The sequence below is a fragment of the Lepidochelys kempii genome, chromosome 4, assembly GCF_965140265.1.
Source record: "Lepidochelys kempii isolate rLepKem1 chromosome 4, rLepKem1.hap2, whole genome shotgun sequence".
Lineage (NCBI taxonomy): Eukaryota > Metazoa > Chordata > Testudines > Cheloniidae > Lepidochelys > Lepidochelys kempii.
Genome location: NC_133259.1, coordinates 69020299 through 69043989, shown reverse-complemented (window position 1 = coordinate 69043989; position 23691 = coordinate 69020299). Strand labels below are relative to the sequence as shown.

Genomic DNA, 23691 nt, shown 5'->3' with positions numbered 1-23691 from the left:
GACTTTCTCCAGTATTTAGGGCATGTCTACACAGACAGAAAAAAACAAAACAAAAGACCTTTGGTGGTGAGTCTTTGAGCTCACACTGTAGGGCTGAAAATAGCACTGTAGACATTTGGGCTCAGGCTGGAGCCAGGGTTCTGAAACTCAGCAAGAGGGAAATGTCTCAAAGTCCAAGCTCCAGCTATTTTAGTCCTGTAGTGCAAACCTTGGGAGCCTGAGTCAGTTGACCAGGTCTGATATTTGCTGCCATGGGTTTTTTTTGGCTGTATAAACGTACCTTTTAGCTGTCTCTCATCAAGGTCCTAACCAAGCAAGATTTCCCCTTAGCTAGTAAGATACAATGAGACACTTTGATTTACACTGGATGCTATCCCATCATGTCTTAAAATCTGTCCTGCTTCAACCTGCTCAAAATACCTTCCACTCTTTCAGTCTTAGCTTAAAACTCTCCTTATTTGTCTAACTTTTATTGATGTTTGAATTTTTATATCTGTTTTGCAGAACAAAATTTTTTCATATAACAATGATTGACTTTCAAAAGTATTGTATAATAATGTGTTGTACAGTAAATATTCTATATAGGTAAAAGCTTAGCATAAAGTGTAATTAAGTTAGCTATCATTTATACTGTGTACTTGCTTTTGCGACTTTTCATGTATTTTGAGATGGAGCAGCTTACAGAATTGTAAATATTACTCTTAAGAGCTATAAAGACATTCTTCCTGTAATTTAAAATTTGTTTCTAGTGCCACATTTTACAAACACATCTGTAAGTCAAAATATGTTTTGCAGTTCAATTGAGCTGATGATTGTCAATTCAAATAGCATCCCTTTAAACAGCTGGCTTGTGAAAGGGGATCTTTAAACCTTAAAAACATTTGATCAACAGTTGAATCTATCATTAAGTAAACATAATATAAAGTTGTTTGTGATCATAGAACCGTAGGGTTAGAAGGGACTGCAAGCATCATATAGTCTATTCATAATATACATTCTTCTTCAAGTTCTTGCTCATGTGGATTCCATTCTAGATGTGCGTACACCTTAGCGGTATCTGTAGGGTCAGCTGTGGCACCCTCTGGAGTGTCTTGCTCATGTGTTGGTATATTAGGCGCCAGCAGCCCTATGCTCTCTCAGTTCTTTCCCCTGGTTGCAGGGTTTTAAGCCCTGCACTGACTGTAACAGGCCTATGCCTGTTAGTGACTCCCACAGCAGCTGCCTGAAGTGCTTGGGGGAATCACATGTAAAAAGTGTCGCATCTGTAAGAACTTTCGTCACAGAACACAGAAGGAGCACAAGGCCAGATTAGACTCCCAGCCCTTTGGCATCGCTGCGTAGTGCACCCCCGGCAGCCGGTTCTACCCAGCACAGCTCCCCTTCGCTGGTGCCTGAGAAGAAATTGAAGAAGCGTGACCTGGCACTGAGCAAGAAAAATCAAGGGGCATGGGGTAAAGAACCCTGTTTGGGCTGCCTGACCACCCTGGAACCACATCAGAGTGTCCCCCATTTGGAGGCTTATAGCCCCCCAAGGGATCTGCCACTGTCTCCAGGGTATGGTAGGGGTCCCAGACTCTTGGCGGAGCTGCTGCTTTCCCAGGCCTTCCCGGTGCCTAGAGAGCAAAGGACACTCCTAGCGCAGCTGGCATTGCATGTTGCAATGGCTCTGGCAAAGGCTTCCTGTGAGGGCAAGCCAGCCATAGTATCCTCCTAGAGGGAGAGTGAACACTGCTGGACCCCAGAGCCAAGGCAGTGCACTCAATCACCACGCCCTAGATCTCCACATCAAGCCAGTTCACCACTTTAGATCACTGGCACTGTGCTCCCAGAAACCACCCTCTTGAGGAGGTTCACCCAGAGAGAGACATGCTGGTTACTGTATGGCTGGTTTAGGTCATCCTCCCGCCAACCGTCTCCCCGATGTAGGTCGCTGACAACTGGACCATGGGAATGTTCCCTAACGCGGTACCGATCCCTCCCACTCCTGGCACTGATCCGCTTATTCAAGGCACTGTTCACCCATGGTGACACTTAGCCACCAGACTCAGGTGTCAATGGTCCGACCGTGGTCACTGGAAGGGGATTCCTTCGGCATGGAGAGGGAGTTCAGCCCCTCACCGAGGAAGCACCAGCACGACTGGGCATCTGAGGCTGTGTCCACCTGTGCGATGCAGTCCTGGCAGCAGAGCCAGTAGCTGGCTATTGGCCATCCTGAAGGACCTGGGCTGTGCTAGTTATGCCGATGACTCCTTTGTATCAATCGTCGGTAACCGCTTCAGAAAAGCGACAGACAGCACTGGGATTGGTGCATGAAGTGCAATCAGATGCCGGATGGAGGAGTGAGTGCCAACCCCAAAACCTTCATCCCCCATGGGGTATGAAGCCCCGGGCTCTCCCCCAATGGTCCAGAAGTCCTAATCCTCTCTAGATGAGGCTGTTGCGGGGCCCTCTCACGCTAGCTCACCAGACTATTTTAAGAAGCACCAAGCCCTCCTCTGAAAGGTGGCCACGAATGTAGGCCTAGAGGTGGAGAAGACGGCGGAGCAATTGGACACCTTGTTTAATGTGCTTTCTGCATCAACCCCCGCACGCATCATGTTTCCAGTGTATGATGGGATCCTAAAGATTGCCAAAGCCCTCTGGCAAACCCCATCCGCAATCTCTCCCACCTCCAAGAAGGCTGAAAAGAAGTATTTTGTCCCAGCCAATGGGTTCGAATACTTGTACAACCACTCTCCCCTGGGGTCGTTGGTCATTTCTGCAGCCCACGAGAAAGACAGATGGGCAATCCAGTGTACCCCCAAAAACAAAGAGGCCAAGAGGATTTTTTTGAAGGAAAATTTATTCCTCGGCCAGTGTTCAGTTCAGGGTCACAAACCACCAGGCTCTTTTGGGGACATATAACTTTAACTTATGGGACTCCCTACCCCAAGACTCAGCCCAAGAATTCAGGGCCCTTATTACCCTTATTGAGGAGGGTAATACAGTGGTATTACAGTGGGTCCCTCCAAATGGTGTGGGACGTAGCTGATTCGGTGGCCAGGGTGGTCGCTTCAGCGGTGGTCATGAGGTGCAGTTCTTGGTTGGGGGCCTGTCCTGGGAGATGCAGTCCTAAATCTAGGACCTCCTGTTCGATGGGGTTGGACAGATGTGAGGCTGTATGGGCTAAAGGACACACAGGCCACCTTCCACTTGCTGGGTTTCCATACACCTCAGTCGACAAGGAAGCAGTTCTGGCCACTCTCATCCCCAAGGCCTTGGCAACCTCAACAGGGGTCTGCAAGGAGAAGGGATAGGGACATTAATTTTAGTTGGCAATGGCCTTCCTCCTCCCACTAACATACACAACTCGGCCCAGCAAAACATCACAGGGGCCAGAAGCGCCTCATTCTTTTCTCAACCATCTTCGTCCCTACCGTTTGGCCTGGTCACGGGTCACCTCAGACCTGCGTGCTAGAAATTGTATTTCTGGGCTACACTCTACAATTCATGGCCACCCCCCACCCCAACCCCATCCCCCCTCCCTGTTCCTCTTCAGGGACCATTCTCATTCAGGAGGTCAACAACCTCCTGCAGTTGTGGGAGTAGAGGAGGACCCTTGGGAAATAAGGGGGAAAGGCTCTTCTCCTGCTATTTTCTAATCCCAAAAGCAAAAGAGGGCCTACGACCCATTCTGGACCTGTGGCAACTCAACAAATATTTCAAAAAGCTGAAGTTCCGCATGGTCTCCATCATTCCCTCCCCGGATCTGGGAGACTGGTATACTGCTCTCGGCTTGAAAGACACTTGTTTTCATAATTCCATCTTCCAAGGACACAGACATTTCTCCCTTTTATGGTGGGCTAGCATCATTTCCAATTTATGGCGCTGCCCTTTGGTCTCTTGTTGGCCGCAAAATACATGGACCTGGTAGCCACTTACCTGGGATGTTGAGGGGTCGAGGTCTATCCTTATCTCGACGATTGGCTCATCAAGGGCAGATCACAGGATTAAGTGCAGAGAAGTCTCAATCTGGTGTGTTCTACCTGTCACGACCTGGGCCTATTAGTAAACTAAAAGAAACTGGTGCAAGGGATAGAGTTCATAGGGGCAGTCCTCAAATCCACGCAGGCCAGAGCCTTCCTTCTGGAGGCCCATTTCCAAGTCATGTTGGACTAGATCTCCCATATAAGGGGCCACCCACTCACCACCGCCCGCTCCTGCCTGAGGTTGTTAGACCACATGGCAGCTTGTACTTATGTGGTCCATCGTGCCTGGCTCCATCTCTGGCCGCTGCAAGCGTAGTTGACATCAGGTCTACACACCCAACAGGAGTGATCTAGACCTGGTAGTCAGGATGCCGGAACACATCCAGTTGTCACTGGAATGGTAGTTGGACCCCGAATCGCTGTTGGAGGGGGTTCCCTTCACGGCCACGGCCCCATTGTTGACCCTGGTTTCTGATGCCTCAGGCCTGGGCTAGAGGAGTCCACCTGGCTGAGCTCAGCATGCAAAGTCGCTGGTTGCGGGACAACCGCTCCCTCCACATAAATGTCAGGGAGCGCAGAGCAGTTGGTTTGGCCTGCCGCACTTTCTGGTCCCACTTGAAGGGCAAAGTGGTACAAGTCCTGATGGACAACACTACCGCAATGTTTTATATCAACAAGCAGGGTGGAGCCAGGTTGACAGCCTTTTGCCAGGAAGCTCTCTAACTCTGGGACTTCTGTGTGCAGCATGCCATTCATCTCGTGGCCGTGCACCTCCCGGTGACCAGAAACATACTAGCAGATCACCTCAGCAGGACCTTCTCGTCTCACCATGAATGGTCACTCTATCCCGATGTGGTCAGTGTGATCTTCCAAAGGTGGGGAACTTCCCAGGTGGACTTGTTTGCAATTTGTCAGAACAGGAAATCTCACGCGTTTTGCTTGATTTGGGGGATCAACAGAGGCCTGTCAGATGCCTTCTTATTCCTATGGTCGGGGGCTCTGATGTACGCCTTCCCGCTGGTGCCGATAATCCACAGAGTCCTCATGAAGATCAAATGGGACAGGGAAAAGGTAATCCTAATAGTCCCGGCTTGGCCTTGCCAGCACATTGCTGGATCTCTTGGTGGTGGCCCTATGGCAGCTGCTTCTCTGGCCAGATTTGTTGTCCCAGAACCACAGCAGTCTTCTGCACCTGAACGTGGCAGTGCTGCATCCGACGGCTTGGCTGCCGCAGGGTTAAATGTGGAAGAGCAGAAGTGCTTGGCCCATGTCTATCAGGTACTGTCAGGCAGCAGGAAGCCCTCTACCAGGGCAGCCTACTTGGCCAAATGGAAACGTTTCACGTGCTGGGCCTTGGACCAGGGTATTAGGCCTGAGCAGGCTTCACTGCAGTCGATCCTGGACTACCTGCTACATCTTAAGCTCCAGGGCTTGTCCCTTTCATCAATTAAGACCCACTTGGCCACTATATCAGCCTTTCACCCTCCAGTTCAGGGCAGCTCAGTCTTCACTCACGACATGACGGTCTGCTTCTTGAAGGGTTTCAAGTGACTCTATCCCCATGTCCAGGACCCCATCCTTCCTTGGGACCTGAATCTAGTGCTGGCATAGCTCATGGGTGCCCTATTCGAGCCACTGGCTTCCTGTTCTCTTCTTCTCTCCTGGAAGGTGTCATTCCTGGTGGCGATAACGTCTGCCCTTAAGGTCTCTGAGATTAGGGTCCTTACCTCGGAGCCACTCTATACAGTGTTTTTCAAGGACAAAGTCCACCTGCGGCTGCACCCAGCTTTCCTGCCCAAGGTTGTTTCAAGTGAGCCAGGACATATTCTTGCCAGTGTTCTTCCCAAAGCCTCAGATCTGAAGAGGAGCGTAGATTGTGCACTCTGGACGTCAGGAGAGCAAAAATCTCTGACAACTGTGCTCGCAGGCACATGCACACCTAAAATGGAATGGACATGAGCAACACATCTCAAAGAATAACAGTTATGAAAGGTAGGTAACCATTTTTTCCAGAGGTGCTTGAGGCCAACAATGTGGATGCTGAATTTGTTAATTTGTATAGACTTTATTCCCAAGGTCTTTTAAAGAAAAATGAGGAACAGTTACTTTAGATTAATTCATTAACTACATCAAATACCTAGTCAACTTGACAGTTTAAAACTCACAGGCCAGGTGCTTGGTTGTATTCTGGCCTTCTTGCATTACCAGATTGCCCAGCGGAGGGTTCCACCAGGGTGGAGGAACAATCCGCTGGCACAGAGCAGGTGTAGCTATTCTCCACTCAGCTCCAAAGTAGGCAGTGTGTCAGATGTGCAGCTGGAACATGATGTGCTCCACCTATGCTCAGATGACACATACTCCCTTAGGGATTATAGCCATTTTGGGGAAATGAACGTGGTTCCCATGCTGCTCTAAATTGCACTGGGGCTCAAGCTGGTGCAAATGTGCTCTGAGAATAAGGGTGCAGTAAGCTGATCCCTTATGTCTCTGCAGCATCCAGCAGAAATTCCAGGCCATAATCTTTTCTCTGGGGGGTGGGAGGGACAGAGGAGGCACATTTGAGTATATAATGGAAGTTGATCCCTGGTTTGAAATTTCAAACAAAATGTCTTCAACTCTATCTCCATCTTAATGTAATGTGAAATCTCATGCTGGCTTTGTTTAGGGAGGGTATTCCTTCCCCACATCTCTCATCAGTAAGCAAGTAGTTACATTGCAGTTTGATTTTTGTTATAGCTAGTACTGTTTTATTTAAGTGGAAGTGTTAACAGTATATGGAATTGATATTTGGATAAATAGCAGCCTTGGAAACAAGTGATATTGAAAAGGCAATGATTGAAATGGGAGAGCAGAGAAGGTTGAAGAAATTTGTAGAGTCTCATAATAACTAGCTGTATCCTCTTTTTAATGTGAATCCATATTAATTTGCCTTCTGCTAAACAGCCAGATTCTCAATTTGGGTAAATCAGAGTAGCTCATGTCGTCTTGTTATATCTGTGAACTCTGTTCTGTACGTATATTTGGGCCATAGCAACTACTGATAAAGATGTCAAAGACAGTAAGAGCTGACATGTGGTTTGTTTGGTGTATTACTTTTATTGTAGCATGCTTGATCAATTAGCATAGTTCCTTTCTAACATTTTATGTTTTGTAAACATTCAATTGATGTTACTGAAGCCATTAACAACTCTTAAAAAGAAAGGAGGGGAAGGGACTCTGTTTGCAATAGGGTTCCAATTTTCTAATAGCACAAAACTGAACACCCCACCTGCACCCCTTCCCTGAGGTGCCTGCCCCGCCCTTCCTAAAGCCCCACCCATTACATTCCCCTTCCTTGGTGGCTCGTTCTCCCCCACCCTCACTCACTTTCACTGGACTTGGGGTGCAGGAGGGGGTGAGGGCTCCATCTGGGGATGCGGGCTCTGGGGTGGGGCTGGGGTTGAGGGGTTTGGGGTACAGGAGCGGGGCTCTAGGCTGGAGGGTGGGACTGGGGCAGGGGTTGGGGTGTGGGCTTACCTCGGATGGCTCCCAGTCAGTGGCGCAGCGGGAGGGCTAAGGCAGGCTGCCTGTCTGTGTTGGCGCTGTGTGCACACTGGTAGCAGACAGCAGGTCTGGCACTAGTAGGCGGGGGCGGTGCAAGAGGCTCCATGCATGCTGCTCTCGCCTGCAGGCACTGCCCCCCTGCAGCTCCCATGCGGAGCCAGTGCTCGGGGCAGGGCAGCAAGCGGAGCCCTGTGGCCCCCCTGCCTAGGAGCCGGACCTGCTGGTCGCTTCTGGGGCGCAGCACAGTGCCCCAGGACAGATAGACTAGCCTGCTTTAGCACCGCCAACCGGAGCCACCAGGGTCCCTTTTCAACCAGGTATTCTGGTCGAAAACTGGACACCTGGTCACCCTAGCTTGCAACAAGAATCATATATTCTACTGAATCCAAAATGGCTGACCATTAGTCTGCATTGTTTTACAGTCTTGCCCACCTGACCATGCTCGCTTGAGAGGAAACTGAAGCTAGACAAATTCAGACTGGAAATAAGGCATACATTTTGAATAGTGAAAGTAATTAATCATTGGAACAATTTACTAAGGAGTGTAGTGGATTCTCCATCACTGACCAGTTTTTAATCAAGACTGGATTTTTTTTCCCCTAAAAGCTATGCTCTAGGAATTATTTTGGGGAAGTGCTATGGCCTGTGTTATATAGGAAGTCAGATCAGATGATCCCAATGGTCCCTTCTGGCCTCAGAATCTATAAAATCAACAGGTGAAAAGAGATTGTCTTGAAATTAGAGCTTTTCAATAAAGTATGTTTTTTGGATTTACACTGAACAGAAATTCTTTTCTGCCTTCTCATTTGGAAGAAACTTTGTAATTAGTGGCTTCCAAATGCCTGCACATTAGTAGAGCACATACACTTAGACACCCACGAGGTGTTAGTAACGACATACTTCAATTTACAAAATGTTTCCACATCAGTGGTCTGATTCCTAGCCTATCACAAGATTTGTTGTTGGTTTTGTTTGTTTTTTTGCCAATTAAATCTTTTGTCAAGCTTAGTGATGTCCTGCTTGTCACCCAGGCATGGACAAGTGTTTTGAATAAGCTAGTTTCTACTGTGGCTAGTTTTCATCATCATTCCTGATGGTCACAAGTGCCTGCACATTTCTGTCCAGCTGGCTTCATGTTCAAGGTGCTTGAGAAGACTATGATGATGATGGCAAAAAGACACACAACAGATCTACAATGTGGGCAGTCCTATTTGTACAGATAAGTGGCTTCTGGCAAATTTGACCTCTGTCAAGCAGCTAACCAGTGCCCTGTGGAAGGGTAGGGGAAGGACTGTTTCTACCATTGACACTGATACTTACCCACATTGGCAGTGCACTGGTGGAGAATTAGCACAGTGGAGAACCACACAGTCAATGGCTTTACTCAAAGGAAGCATAATTCAAATAAAGTGTGACCATCTGTTTTTGTGGTATATGTCAAACAGCAGTCAGTGTGGTAAATTCCTCTAGCATAGAATGGGCCTTAACGTATTTTCTTAAAAAATCACTGTGGCAGTTTATTCTAACTTTCATCAGTTGGCAAATGTATTCTGGCTTAGAAGCAGTTAAATACACACAAATCCCAGTAAAATTACATCAGTCATCATCACTACTGTGTTTTACAAATGGTGATATTTCACACTGATTGCTACCTGGAATATGAAAAAAATTAAGTCTTTCTACAGTCACTCATTTTAATTAAGAGTGTTTTAGATATTCTGACCAACTCTGGCATTTTCAGATAAAGTTTAGAAGGCTGGGCATGTGGTTAAGACACAGTACTGGGATAAAGGAGATGTCATTTCCACAGACTTCCTGTGTGGTCGCTGCCAAATCACCAACTGTGATAAACGGGGCGGGGGAGCTCCCTTTTATGGACACCTAGCCATCCAGTTAGCTAAAAAATCCCAGTTAGTAGCTGTTCTCCACTTGCTTTACCTATAACAACCAAATGCAGTTCAGTGGTTGAGAAGTGTCAGAAAGCCTTTAACCAGTTTAAGGCGGCCCTTACATCTGACCCTGTACGAAGGGCCCCGGACTACAACCAACCTTTCGTCATAACCACAGATGCGTCCAAGCGTGGTGTAGGAGCAGTTTTAATACAGGAAGGATCAGATCAACTATTCCATCCTGTCATGTTTCTCAGCAAAAAGCTTTCTGAGAGGGAAAGCCACTGGTCAGTCTCAGAAAAAGAATGTTACGCCATTGTGTATGCTCTGGAGAAGCTAAGCCCGTACATTTGGGGATGGCAGTTCCACCTGCAGACTGACCATGCTGCACTGTCGTGGTTTCACACAGTCAAAGAGACTAACAAAAAACTTCTTTGGTGGAGTTTAGCTCTTCAAGACTTTTATTTTGAAATACAACACATTTCAGAAGCCTCTAACAAAGGGGCTGATGCACTCTCCCGGGAGGGTTTCCCAGAATCAGCTGGGTAAAATGTCCCTATATTCTAAGTCATTGTAGTCCTTAAAATGTGAAAAATACTGTTTAGTTCTTCTTGTAATTAGTAGTAAAATTAAAGGTGCATGTATATTATTAACTCTGTTTCCTAAACCTCCAGGAAGAAATCCGAGCTGGTGTGGACCTGACCTGAACTAGGCTGGCCAGCACCGTCTGTGATTTGGGGGGCGTGTGATAAATGTAGGGAGGGAGGTAGCTCCCTTTTATGGACACCCAGCCAGCTACTGTTAATAGCTGTTCTCTACTTGCTTTTCCTATAAAGGGCTAAAAAGTTCATAGGTAAAAGGAAGGGAGTGGGCACCTGACCAAAAGAGCCAATGGGAAGGCTAGAACTTTTAAAATTGGGGAAAAACTTTCCTTTTGTCTGTCTGTCTGTTCTCTGGAGAGAGAGGACAGAGCAGAGACAGGGCTGGAGGTATGCTGTAAAAAGCTGTGGGCCAGGTATGAAAATCACCAGATCATACCTAGAAACTACTCATTTGAAACCCCATTTATGTAAGTAGATCAGGAAATGTCTAGGAAGATGCAATTAGCTTTATCTTTTATTTCTTTATGGCTTGTGGAGTTCTCTGTGCTAAGCCCAGGTGCATTTGTTTTGTTTGTCACCTTTAAGATGGACCTCAAGAGAGCTATCTTGATGCTTAATCCTTGTAATTGTTTTTTTTTTAAATCTAGCAAAAAGCCTAAATTCCAAATGTATTTTCTTTTTTTAATAAAATTTACCTTTTTTAAGAATAGGATTGGATTTTTGTGTCCTAAGAGGTTTGTGCATATGTTGTTTAATTAGCCGGTGGCAAAAGCTAATTTCCTGTTTTCTTTCTCAGCTCTTTCCCAGAGGGGGTGTGAAAGGGCTTGAGGGTACACCACAGGAAGGAATTCCCAAGTACAACTTCCTGGGTTCCAAAAGGGTTTTTTTGCACCTGGGTGATGGCAGCATCTATCCATCCAACGTCAAAGAGAAGCTGTAACCTTGGGAGTTTAATACAAGCCTGGAGTGGTCAGCATTAATTTTTAGAATCCTTGCGGGCCCCCACTTTCTGCACTCGAAGTGCCAGAGTGGGGAATCAGCCCTGACACCTACTGTCAGATTTATTTATTTTTTAAATAAATCCCACTGATGTCAATGGAAGGTTCAGGTGCACAGAACCTTTGAATATTAGGCTATTAAACTCTGGTTGCCTCTCCTCCCCTTTTATAAAATGGGGGAAATGCTCAGTGTGTTGTTGGAAAGCTATGCACACCAATGTTTGTAAAGTGCTTTCTGATCTTTGGACAGAAAACATTGCAGAAGTGCAAATTATTTTTTTTTAATAAGAAGAATGTGGGATTTCAGGTGTACTAGGAAAATGTTTGATCCTTAGTTTTTTAGTTGGAGAATAGATTTTTCTAATGAACACACTTTCTGTGACTCAAGCTTTACTATTTATTGGGCATAGAATGTCAACCAGGGGAAAAAAAGGAACATTAAATGGAACAGCAGGGAGGCCAACTCTCCATCTCTGACTCCCATCCCTTACTGTGTCACTTTCACGTTCTCATTCTCTCCCTTTCTAATGCAAGCTAGGGAAACAGTGACTGGCTCAGCAGTAGTCACATGAAGAAAAACATTAAAAGCAGCATGTGGGGAGGCCACAGTTTCAACCCCTCTCCCTTCCTTGCTCAGAAAAATATCACCTCTTGACACATCCCATGGGAAGCACATTTTGTGCTTTTAAATATTATTAAATTGACATGGGCATTTGCCAAATAAATACACAAAACTACATTAAAATAGCATTGTTTCTGTCTTGAACACACAAAAGTCATGGAAAGTTTGAGTTAAGACTCCCTCAGCACCCATAACATGCTAAGCCCCTTCTGGACAGTCATTGCAGCAGCACAAATGGATCTATATCAAAGGATTTCTAATACATTTTCAGAACACCTCATAGCCTAGCAAAAACCTTTTGGAAATGAAAAATGAAAGTACCAAAAGTAAGTTATGGCCTGTCCCTTTTTTAGTGTCCCAGAAGACGTGGTGTTCTGGCTACAATTACCTTGTTCAATGCTGTGTAACTCTATGGTCAAAACAGGTGTCTGCCTGTTCAAATCTCTTGTGAAAATAAGAAATTAAGGTACTAAAAGGAAATTATAGCCTGGAAGTTTACTCTTGTTTTGTCATGTGATTGCTGGGATGGCTGATTACTGAGTGAGTGTTTCGATTAATACAATATTTGTTTTATTTGCTAGCACCTGCCACAGTTTCTAACTATTTTCCTACTGGTTTGGAGCAGCATCTAGTATTGTGGGATTCTCTTATTTTTTATTTTACATTTGTGAAATTTACATGCCCTTTCCATGCTCTGGGGACCCTTATCTAATTTAATTATCACAGTAACTATCTTAATAGATTCTTCAATCTGGTCCAACAGTAAATTAAATATACAAATATGTCCCAACAGACATAATAATAAAATAAAACTCCTTCCACAGGAGGCATAATGATGTGAGCTACGTGCATTTTTTCCTTGACTGAAGAGTTCCTTTGAAATCTTGAAACTGAATTTCCTAGCTTCTTTATTAAGGAAATAATGATTGACTTAAGCTTAAACAGGGAATATTTTTTTTAAATGACTAAAAATGTAAAGGGAACAGTCTATTCTTTTTAAACTAACAAAAATAGTGGCAGTTAACAGAACAAAAAAGGAATTAATGGCAGCTGGGGAGATATATATATTTTAAAGCAGAATTAGCCCAATATGACAGTCACCACCCTGTCCACTTACTTGTATTCTGTATCCCATTCTGCTACCCGCTGTCTTCATAGATTTTCAAGGTCTTCAGGGCATAGACTGTGTCACCCTATACATCCAAATAGCTCACTGCATAACACATAAGTAAACAATGATAAATAGGAAGGAGGGCTTACTCACCTCATGGAGTAACTGGAGTTCTTTGAGATGCACCTTTGATCAGAGGTTTTCGGTAGCAGAGCTCATTTGGCCCATGCATGTGCTCTAGCTATCCTCATGCCTTGCAATGAAGGTATATAGGGCTGCAATGGATGCAGTTCCTTCTCTATGGCACAGTCTGATGGAGATGAGACTCCGAAGGAGGGTGGGTAGTGGAGCTCCCATAGGGTGATACATCTCAAAGAACTCCAGTTACTGCCAAGGTGAATAATCCCTTCTTCTTTGAGTCCCTATGGGTGCGCCGCTTGTGGTGACCCCTGAGCAGTTTGCTCTGAAGGAGATGGATCTAGAAGTGTTTGCAGAACTAAAGGTCACGTCAACTCCAGAGATGTGCACTAAGGCCTAGTGCTCAAGAAGGCGTGAACTGAAGCCCATGTGGCAGTTTTGCAGATTTCAAAATGGCAACAGAGGTCAACTGAGCTCTGGTAGTATGGACTATGATCCTAGAAGGGCATGGCAGTTTACCAGCTGCATAGCAGGAGAGGATGCAGCCAAACACCCACTTAGAAAGTCTCTGGGTGGATATTGGTATCCTTTTAACCCTGCTTGCGATGGACACAAATAGCCTTGGAGAAAAGAATAAATGGACAAAAATCTGACATCAGGAATCATAACACTCAAAAACCAGTACGAGAACACTTCAACCTCTCTGGTCACTCAGTAACAGACTTAAAGGTGGCAATTTTGTAACAGAAAAGCTTCAAAAACAGACTCCAACGAGAAACTGCTGAACTGGAATTAATTTGCAAACTAGATACCATTAACTTGGGCTTGAATAGAGACTGGGAGCGGTTGGGTCATTACACAAATTGAATCTATTTCCCCATGTTAAGTATCCTCACACCACCTTGACAACTGTCTGAAATGGGCCATCTTGATTATCGCTACAAAAGTGTTTTTTTCTTCCTGCTGATAATAGCTCATATTAATTAATTAGCCTCTTAGAGTTGGTATGGCAACTTCCACCTTTTCATGTTGTCTGTATGTGTATATATATCTTCTTATTATATGTTCCATTCTATGCATCTGATGAAGTGGGCTGTAGGCCACGAAAGCTTATGCTCAAATAAATTTGTTAGTCTCTAAGGGGCCACAAGTATTCCTGTTCTTTTTTTTTTTTTTTTAAATTTAGTTCTGTCCCAATAATATTTTAGCACTCTAGTAACATTTAGGTTGTGAAAGGCAGCATCCACCCTAGTTTGATGAAGTTTAGGGTGGAAAACTATCAGATGAAATTGTCCGATTAATATGAAAGTCCAAGACAACTCTACGTAAGAACCAAAGGTGTGATTCAAGGGATCCCTCATCCTTGAAGACTATGGAAAGGGGGGTCATCCCTCAACTCTTTAAGCAGAGGTAATTGCCACTAAAAAGGGAGTTTTCATTAAAAGGTTTAAAAGGGTACAAGTAGCTAGTGCTCAAAGGGAGGGTGCATCGGAAATTAAGAACTAAGTTCAAGTCCCAAGTTGCGGTGGGTTCTCTGACATTCAGGAAGAGATTCAATGACCATTTGATGAATCTAGAAGTTGTAGGGTGAGCAAATAGCAAGAAACTTTCTACAGGAGAATGAAATGCTGTGAAGGCTACTGGGTGAACTTCAGTGGAGATCAAAGAGAGACTCCTTGCTTAAGAGTGAAAAGATATTCTAGAACAGTGGTTCTCAACCAGGGGTACACATACCCTTAGGGGTATGCAGAGGTCTTCCAGGGGGTACATCAATTCATCTAGACCCCTCTCCCCCGCCAGAGGTGGTCTCCCTCCAGGGCAGGGCTGGGACATACTGTGCGGTCAGCAGGCTTTGCGGCGCCCTGGTCATACCCTTCCTACTGAGAGACGGGGCTCCAGTCCTCAGCCCGGCAGGACAAGTCACACAAGTGTTGCCATCTGAACAGTTTTATAACAGACTACAGAAAAAGTACTAGCGAAGTCTGTACAAACTAAAATTTCATACAGGCAGTGACCTGTTTATGCTGCTTTATATACTATTCACTGAAATGTAAATACAATATTTATATTCCAATTGATTTATTTTATAATTATATGGTAAAATGAGAAAGTAAGCAATTTTTCAGTAATGGTGTGCCATGACACTTTTTTGTATTTTCGTCTGATTTTGAAAGCAAGTAGTTTTTAAGTGAGGTGAAAGTTGGTACACAAGACAAATCAGACTCCTCCAAAGGAGTACAGTAGTCTGGAAAGGTTGATAACCGCTGTTCTAGAACGTCCAAGGTAGGAGAGTTGAAAGGAAATAGGAACGGTGACTACACCAGTGGTAAAATCTTTTCCATTTCTGAAGGTAAGTTTTCCTGGTGGATTCTCTTCCTGTTCAACAGGACTTCTTGAATTCTCTGGAACAGGAGAGTCATAACCCTGAGAGCCATCCAAGCTCTGGGTCATAGTGTGTTCAGGTTGGGTGGGGTCACAAACATTCCCCGAATCCTGAGTGAAGAAACTGGGAATCAGCAGGAGATTGATGGCTGGCTGGGAAAAAAAGGTAAAGTAGGTAAGCCAACTACACTTGTTTTAGCCATATTGGTGTGATTAAGATTACCAAGGCTTTGTCCTGTCTAATTTTGTTTAGAACCATGAGGATTAGCAGCGTTGGAGGGATCTAGGAGACTTCTTAATCAAGATAGGATAAAGTCAACCCTCCCCCCCCCTCCTCCCCGGAACAGTGACCAAGACACATCCTCTTGACAAGAATTTTGGACATTTCTGGATTATAGTGCTGGTGAGGTGTACGTTTGGAAAAGACCAAGTAAGCAGTATTTGCCTGAGAATGGATCTGTCAAATATCCACTTGTGATCTTGAGTGAAGTGACTGCTGAGGTCATCAGTTATAGTATTTTAGAGCCCAGGCAAATAATAAGGATTCAATGGGCTATGCACCAATTCTATAACCTGATTGCATTTGGGCAGAGGAAGGGGTTCTCGCTTAGCCTTGTCAGTTTATGCAGTACATACTGGCCCTGTTGTCTCTCATTATGCAAGTGGGTTGACTTTCCCTCACAAGATCGGATATGGTGGCAAGCGTATCTCCTGGTGGACCATGTCTCCTGGATAGCACTGTACTGTTAATATGCTCCCCATCCTAGGAGAGATGAGTCTGAAATGGAATAGCTGAAGGGAATTCCTGAGCACACCTTGTCCAGATTCTTCCACCAGTCAAGAGAGACTAACATGAGGCTGGGAGCAGAGAGTAACTTTTTCAGGCTGTCTTTGTTGGGAGTATAAACTGTTCTGAGCCAGGCTTGGAAGCAGTGTGGGTAAAAGTGGGCATGTAATGTGAAGGTAAATGCTGTCGTAAAGGCACCATCTGGCAGTGACCTGTGGGCTCACATGAACTTGTGCGATTAACTGTGTTCGAATGAGAAATCTGTCCTCTCATAGACAGGATGAAATCTGTCTTCTCTGGATGTCATGGCATAGAGAGTGGCCCCTATAAACTCTATCCATTGCAGAGGTAAGAGGGAGGACTTTGCAGCATTGAGCTGAAGGCTGAGCATGTGAAAGAGAGACATAGCATTCTTTACTGCTGTTGGAACTTTGACTTAGGAATGCCAATTGTTGAGATAGGAGAAAATGAGCACTCCCCATTAGTAAAGCTGTATAACAACTACCATGATAACTTTTGTAAACATTGTAGGGGTGGTAGAGAGTCAAAAAGGAGGATTTAATACTGATAGTGGTCCAACACCTGACCAATGACAAAGCATAGGAATCTCTTGTGAGAGATGTAGCATGACATGTAAGTATGCTTCTTGAAGGTCACAGGTCTCAAAATAGTGTCCCAGATTCAGGAATAGAATAGTATCTGTGAATGTTGCCATCTTGAATTTCTGCACCATGATGAAGGTAATCAGCATTCTGAGATCAAGAATTGGCCTCCACCTACCCTTCTTTTTGGCAACCAGAAAGTGTACTTGGAGTAAAATTTGCTTCCTTTCCATTGATGTATTGACTTAATGGAATATATGGGTCAAATGTGTTAATATAACCCAGTCACTATCCAAGATTAAATAGTGTTAAATAAGGTGTGGGGTTTGGAATAGAGACCTCAACCTGCTCAGTATTCTGGCAAACACCGTTAAACATCTTTTTAACCTTTTAGTAAAGATAAAGAAAGGAGGGAAAAACTTAACATTTGCAATATAAAGTGTAAACTAAGGCTTTCATTTTAACAACATCCCTTGTTCCATTTCCTTTTAGCTGGAGAGAGCTTTTTACAAGGAACTTTCCCGCCCCTTTGTTTGACAGTCTCTTAAATGGTATGGAAGATGGCAAAACCTGTCCTTTTGGGGAAAAGAGAAGAAACTAGTTTAGATGGGCTAGAGGTGGTGTTGTTAAAGTCCAATCCTCTTTTGTGCCAGGTGGTGGCTGGGATTCAGCTGGAGCTGGTATAGGTGGTGATGTCATATGGGTCACTCTCTTTGGCCCTGTCTGGTCAGGACATCTTTTAGGATAAGGATGACAAGATCCCAGGAGATGATGGGGTAGGAGCCACGATGGTGAAACTCGCTCCAGAACCCAATTCCCCCCCCCACAAAGTCTTCCTTTAAATACTCACAATGGGAATGGTGGGCAGAATAGCCCATCCCTTCATTATTTTGTCCACCAATTAGGCATAATTTCTGATACATGAAATTTGGTTCACTGATGTCTGGTTCCCCTTTTCTTGTTTACCATGCATGGCATTATCAGTCCTTGAGTTATATCAGTAGGCCTTTTTGTTTGGACTAATTAAGTCGGTCTCCCTTTCATACCCTTTACCATCAATATTTGTTGTTATAGGTCTTAGGAACTTTCACTTACTTTTTACTGTTGAGGTCACAATTACAGTAAATTTGTAGGCCCAATTATTACAACAGTACTCAGTGGGAACTATATCCACAGCTTAGAAGCAGAGGGAAAGAATAGAATCATAGAATATCAGGGTAGGAAAGGGACCTCAGGAGGTCATCTAGTCCAACCCCCTGCTCAAAGCAGGACCAATCCCCAATTAAATCATCCCAGCCAGGGCTTTGTCAAGCCTGACCTTAAAAACTTCTAAGGAAGGAGATTCTACCACCTCCCTAGGTAACGCATTCCAGTGTTTCACCACCCTCTTAGTGAAAAAGTTTTTCCTAATATCCAACCTAAACCTCCCCCACTGCAACTTGAGACCATTACTCCTTGTCCTGTCCTCTTCTCCCACTGAGAATAGTCTAGAACCATCCTCTCTGGAACCACCTCTCAGGTAGTTGAAAGCAGCTATCAAATCCCCCCTCATTCTTCTCTTCTGCAGACTAAACAATCCCAGTTCCCTCAGCCTCTCCTCATAAGTCGTGTTCCAGACCCCTAATCATTTTTGTTGCCCTTCGCTGGACTCTTTCCAATTTATCCACATCCTTCCTGTAGTGTGGGGCCCAAAACTGGACACAGTACTCCAGATGAGGCCTCACCAATGTCGAATAGAGGGGGACGATCACGTCCCTCGATCTGCTCGCTATGCCCCTACTTATACATCCAAAATGCCATTGGCCTTCTTGGCAACCAGGGCACACTGCTGACTCATATCCAGCTTCTCGTCCACTATCACCCCAGGTCCTTTTCCACAGAACTGCTGCCTAGCCATTCTGTCCGTAGTCTGTAGCTGTGCATTGGGTTCTTCCGTCCTAAGTGCAGGACCCTGCACTTATCCTTATTGAACCTCATCAGATTTCTTTTGGCCCAATCCTCCAATTTGTCTAGGTCCCTCTGTATCCTATCCCTGCCCTCCAGCGTATCTACCACTCCTCCCAGTTTAGTATCATCCGAAATTTTGCTGAGAGTGCAATCCACACCATCCTCCAGATCATTTATGAAGATATTGAACAAAACCAGCCCCAGGACCAACCCCTGGGGCACTCCACTTGACAAGGGCTGCCAACTAGACATGGAGCCATTGATCACTACCCGTTGAGCCCGACAATCTAGCCAACTTTCTACCCACCTTATAGTGCATTCATCCAGCCTATACTTCTTTAACTTGCTGACAAGAATCTCTTGTCTCGGCTGAGCGAAGAAAAGGGACAAAGAATGTGTTTAAGCAGTTGGATTTGTTTTGATTTGTTTGAGAATTCTGGAGAGAGACAGAGGCTGCTCTCCATGGAACAGGGTAGTGGTGCCTTATGTGAGGTTTCTGTGAAGGGGAGATGTCTGGGTATAGTTTATTCCCATCTCTGTTTGAGGAAACAAGACTTGCGTACATTTTGTCAATACATAAATTACACTAACATACTTGATGCTTCGTCACTGATTTCTGTTCCAAATGTAAAATTGACCTGCCATACTCCAAAATCTGCTACTACTCACACAGGCAATAATACTAATAACTTACAATGTCCCCTTACAATCTCTGTAATACTTCTCACATTCACATGCCCAAGTGCTCCCAAAACAGAGTTGTTACACAATAAGCAGCCTGTTCATCTATCAGAGAAGAAAGGACAGAAAGAAAGGAGAGTGGTTGACTGCTTGGGACAGAAGGTGGGAATTATACAGACTGTATAATGCATAAATACAATGAGCCAAATGCCACTTTCATCTATACTTGGTTATCAACCTGGAGTGCTTCTGTTGACACAAGCAGGTCTGAATTGTGCAGTTTGTCCAACAGAGGGCAGTGGTACATACACTAGACAGTTTATTCCGTACATTTGTTTGAAAATTATCTCTTGCATAACTCCTGCTCATGAATTATTGTATTGTCTTTATGTATGGCAGCTCTTCTGTGTGAGGCTCTTTATAATTTTAGCTAATATATCAAGATGTGTTAATATTTTAGATACTTTACTTAGAATGTGATTGGAGCAACATTCCTCATACAAAAATATAAATACGAGATCCTCCTTCCTGCTTCTCTGAACTTCCACCTCACTTCACTAGCATATCTTCCTGAACATCAATGTCCTTACTGCAATAACAAACTGTTAACAAAGCTGCAGCTATGTTGCCTACAAACTATTAAATGCTAAGAAAGCTCAGTAAGATGGTACTATTCAACACTGTACCTTGAAGAGGATCTTTTGAGAAAGTTATGGTTGATAAAGAAGTCTGATTGTGGGGTGGATTGCATTATAGCAGATATAATAGGAGTCAATATTTTAATCTGCTGATGATCTTCCTTTTTTGTTATGGTCGTGGAAAGGAGGAGAAACAATGGTGAGAGAGAATATTCTTAAATGTGGTGTTTGTTCTATTCTTCTATATTATTATTTTTTATTTTTATTACAGTTGTGCCTAGGAGCCCCAGGTATGGATCAGGCCCCACTGTTTGATCTAGGTTAGCACAATAACATGGAATAGGTGTTTTCTAATTAATAGTGTACATGGTGTTTAGCATTTATAATAACAATTAAATGTGTGCTATTCAGTATTATTGTGTGTATTCAAAAATAATACAGTAATCATTGTTTCCTGTCATTTGAGTATTGGATAACTAAATATTTTATGGTGTAAAAGGCAATTTAAAAAGTCCTAGGAATGGTGGGATGTGATTTTTGTGGGGGGGGGGGGACCCTATGAAACTGACTTGCAAAAATACATTTAAATAATGCTAAGGTTGCACCAGAAGCCAATAAAAACTAACAAAAAATGTAAAGTTATATCTTCCAAACCTAGACACAAGTCCCTCTTTGGCGGGTGGGTTCCTTATTGCACCACAGCAATCAAAGTAATTTAAAACTAGGAATGTCCTCCTTTATATCACAATCTTCATGTTCTCATTTTGGTTTAAAAAATATCAGTGCTTTTCTGTTTTCACGTGATATCTGATTTTACACCAGCCTCAAACTTTTTTTCCTTTTTTATTTTGGTTATAGTTAATTGTTTAGAAATATTTTACAGGCAAGCTTCCTGTGAGAGAACCACTGAGCATCCTGATTGTGAGTTGTGTGTTGGAGAAAATATACAAAATGGAGAGGGTTTCTCAGATTATTTAACTGAAAAACATTAATTTAAAAACTTCCCTTTTCTTTTTTCTTCCAGACACACACACACACACACAGCGGTTTAACTCTTTGTAATACACTTGTCTTTATTATCCAGATTGATGCAGAGCGGTAAAGAGGAGACAGTATCTTGTTTCAGAGGCTGGTGCCATAAACCTTCCCTCAGGCTCGAACGCCTCCCATCTGCTGAAGTGGGCTGTAGCCCCCGAAAGCTTATGCTCTAATAAATTTGTTAGTCTCTAAGGTGCCACAAGGACTCCTGGCTTTTTTGTGGATACAGACTAACACAGCTGCTACTCTGTAACCTCATCCTAGTTTCTCAAGTATCACCCCAATCCTCCCATTCCTATCAGCAGTTCAGTCTGAGTCCCAACTATCACACCAGTTCTACCTGTAATAAATTCATCACAGGTAAAAGTCTGAAGACAGCAGGGTCCTTAAGGGAATTGCCCAGGCCAGCTTTCACAGTGCTCCTAGGTTAGGTAGTGTGTCCAACATCTCGCACGAACAGGCTGCTGCTACATGCTGCCTGGCTTCTTTCATGGGTTGGGGTTTTGGACCGTGAGTCCCTTTGCTATTGTCCTTTTCTGCCTGAGTGGCAAGTTAGTACCCACCCCAATATTGTCTCTGTTTTGCACCCCTTTACTAAGATTAGGCAGCTTTCTTCACTACGTTAGCGGGAAAAGGCTTTTCATTGCTCATTCCCCGAGGCCGTGTCTGCCGCCCGCTTGGTCACTGGAGCGGAAAGTGCCTCCCTTCCGGCACGGAGCGCGGTTGTAGCACCGAGCCTCTCCCACCTTCCCCTCGTCCCAAGGCTCGCTCCCGGGGTGGGAGGCCGCCCGAGCTGTGCGGCGGGGCGAGGCGGGAGTTTTACCTGCGGGGCGCAGGGCCGGGGGCGCTCGCTGCCCAGGCTCTACGCTGGCTGTAGGCGGCGGTTGGTTTCCCCAGGCGGCACCTGGCTTGGCGGGAGCGGGGCTGCGCCGGTGTGAAGGGCAGGGGGCTTTGGGGCCGGGGTCTGGTGCCTCGTTCCCCTTCTCGTTGCTCTTACTCCTCCTCCCCCGGGGTGCCTGGCGGAGCCGGCTCCGCCAGCTCGCCGGGCGGGGCGGGCTCCACCTCCAGGGCCGCCCCCTCCAGCCCGAGCCCGGCTTTCTCTGCGGGGCGTTGCGGTGCCGCCCCCCGCGTCAGCCCCGCTCGGCGAGGGGGTGAGGAGGAGGCTCCTTGGTGCCGCGTCGGGAGAGAGACAAGCGGGGAGAGCGCGGCGGCGGCGGCGGCTCCTCCGGGAACAAAGAGGGGAGCGCGGCAGCGAAATGGTGAGTGACGGCGCCTCTGTCCCGCTCGCCGCGGCAAGAGGGTCCGGATCGGAGGGGCCCGGCTGGCGGCGGCGCAGCCGAGCCCAGCTCCCTGCAGGGCTCCCAAGAGGGGGCGGAGAAGGCCCTGCGGAGCCCCCAGGTGGTGTGACAGCCTCTCCCTCTGTGACAGCGGCCCCAGGGACCGTCACCCCCCCCCCCCCAGAGTCCGTGTCACCCCCTCCCCAGACAGGGTGCGGTGCGTCCCCCCCGAGTCCGTGTCACACCGCCCCCTTCCCCAGACCCTGGTGGAGTACTGTCTCTTAGGGACCGTGTGCCCCCCCCCTTTCCAGGTGTGAGTACAGTTTCATCCCACTAGGACCGTGTCACCTCCTTCCTAGACAGGGATACGGTGCCTCCCCCAGAGATGGTGTCATTTCCCTCCCATAGGGACACTATGTCCCCCACCAGCCCTGTCACACCCATATACCCTAGACAGTGATATGGTGCCACTCATGCACCCCCCCATACATGGATACAATATCACTCCTCCTGAAAGAAGGTATCACCTCCCCCCACAACTGTGATACATCGCCACAGCCCCACGCCCTCAGAGACAGGAGACGGTGTACCCCCCATCTGCAGGCAGCGATATATTGTTCCCCCAAGTGTGTCCTTCCTTCACAGAAAGCATGTCACCTGCCAAGAGTGTCTCTCCCCCCCCCCACCACCCGCACAGGGTATGTCACCTCTGCTCCCCACTGTGTGTCCTCCCCCATATATGGAACGGAAGTACACATGCACAAATATGTGCCAAATATATAGTGCTCGTGCCACATATATCTGTGTAATAAAATATGTTTTATCTCTGTAAATATCTCAGTAACTATAAGTTTAATAACAAAATCCAGAGAATAAGTTATTAATGTTGTATGTGCAGATGTATGTAATATATCCTACACCCATATGTCTTATGAAAAGTGAATGTTCTCCAGGCCTGAAATAAATTTTGAAAGTAATTTTTAACTCTGTTTCTGAGACAGATTGTGTGTGTCCGTTTTGTGTCTCTTTCTCCCTCTAGCCTCACAGTGAACTCTAGAGAAGCCCCATGTACATAATAAAAATCTATATTATGTGTCTAGTAGTGTTACACCAAACAGCTGTGTTTCTTAGCATCAGGTACTGGAAGCTTTCTGTGGCCAGCTAGCCACTCAAAACGTCTGCGGGGAAGGGAGGGAGAGAGAGAGAGAGTGTGTATATGTATGTAGTGGTGAAGGATTATGAGTGAAATAAGTGCTTTTCTTGTTGAGTGTCCTTGATGTGACTTCCCAGCAGCTTCCTGTTACTGGCTACATTGCACTCATGTTCTACTACCAGTATTCCAGCACTCAATACACTATAAAATGATTTTGGTAATAGTTTTGTGGTACTACTTAAATATAATACCAGCACTGCAATCTATCATTTTGTCAACTTCTTCAGTAAACTTAAAAGCTTGTGAATTAGTGTG

The 23691-nt window shown here is 45.4% G+C and overlaps 1 protein-coding gene and 1 long non-coding RNA gene across 3 annotated transcripts in view; one reads left to right on the top strand and one right to left on the bottom strand.

The window, feature by feature from the left end:
* Positions 1 to 523: 523 nt before the first annotated feature.
* Positions 524 to 22049, bottom strand: LOC140910521 (uncharacterized). The gene is made up of 4 exons (XR_012158627.1): positions 21770 to 22049; positions 12740 to 12835; positions 3922 to 5907; positions 524 to 3277 (listed from the first exon to the last, which is right to left on the bottom strand). It is a non-coding gene; the product is annotated as an uncharacterized lncRNA (long non-coding RNA).
* Positions 21803 to 23691, top strand: part of SH3RF1 (SH3 domain containing ring finger 1) — a 160846-nt gene continuing 158957 nt past the window's right edge. For both annotated transcript variants that reach the window (XM_073341607.1, XM_073341608.1), the window contains exon 1: positions 21803 to 22205. The gene's annotated coding sequence lies outside the window, so the exon portion shown is untranslated. The remainder of the gene's footprint in view (positions 22206 to 23691) is intronic.